We start from the raw sequence: 1,273 nt of genomic DNA, 5'->3' as shown, positions 1-1,273 counted from the left end.
ACCCACACCCCTGCTTGTCATTCTTAATTTTCACATCCCCAAACCTTGATACTAGTCAAATCACAGTCACTGCATTCTTGGTCTCACTTTATGCCTTTGTTCACCTTATTATTCCTGCATGGAATACCCTCAATTCTTCCCATGCTCCCAAGACCTACACCTACTTCTAGGGTTAGATTATGTATGGTGTTCTTCATGAGGCATTTCTGAGCCACACAAGCCTATTTAGGGGTGAAGGTGAATTGAGAGAAGGCACTGTGTGAGCAGGAACTGAATGCACAGCCTTCTAGAGCCCCCAAGGTCAATTGTCCTTCCAGAAAGAACTGATGACAAGACATCAACAGTGAACACAGAGGAACTTAAGACAGAGTTACTCAAAAGTAGTTTGTATCCTCCCCCTGAAGATGCTTGGCTGTGGTTTTCTACTGTATCCTTCAGGCTTTGGAATTAGTGCCAGAAAAGACAAAGAGGGAGGTTGGAAGTAGACTGAGATTCCACTAATAATAACAAATTTGATGATGGAGTCACAGGATTGGAGTGAATTTACCTGAGACCATCTAGAATAAGCTGATTGCCAGGGGTCGGGCTGAAAGTCCAGAGTCATAAATCAAAGTCAGTCTTAAAAAGAATGCTTTTGCTTGAAGGAATTTTGAAGATTGAAATGGAAAGTCTATGCCTATTACTAATCAAATAATTGTAAACATAAAATTTATCCAGAAAAATTATCTAAAACTTGGCAATAAGACTAAAGGATGACCCCATGTCCTTTCAATGACATATGGGAGTTTTTCCTACCAGGCCCATCCACGGATTATTTAATCGTAGAGAGAAATGTACCTTTGTTGGATTTACTGTTTGCTCTTGAGTAGGGCCCACCCTCTGAGAGGTTAAATGATAACTTGAACCTTTTTTGGTTTGGTTGAGATGTACATAATTTCCTTCAGTAAAACAGATAACCCCAAAGGTTGCATTTTTGTTGCTCTGTAGGACGTTACTTTTGTATCTAATTTAGTCATCTTATTCCTGCATTCCTTCTTTCAGTTCCTCAAATTTTCCTTTGAACCAGCTTTACTACCTTGTTTTTCTCTTATTAATGAGATAAATAAATCTGTGATATGTACTCACTGTATATTTGTATGAAACTCACGTTTTTAACATTCAAAGTATTGTACTTTGATAAACCCTGATCTGAAAGTCAGAATCTTTATGGAGAGGTATTGGTGTGAACTCAGTGTGAAAAACTGAATGTGAAAGTCTTTCTTATTCTTTTTCT

This window comes from Myotis brandtii, unplaced genomic scaffold (genome assembly GCF_000412655.1).
Source record: "Myotis brandtii unplaced genomic scaffold, ASM41265v1 scaffold490, whole genome shotgun sequence".
Classification (NCBI taxonomy): Eukaryota; Metazoa; Chordata; class Mammalia; order Chiroptera; family Vespertilionidae; genus Myotis; species Myotis brandtii.
The sequence above is the reverse complement of the archived record's forward strand: the minus strand, read 5'-3'. Positions refer to the sequence as shown.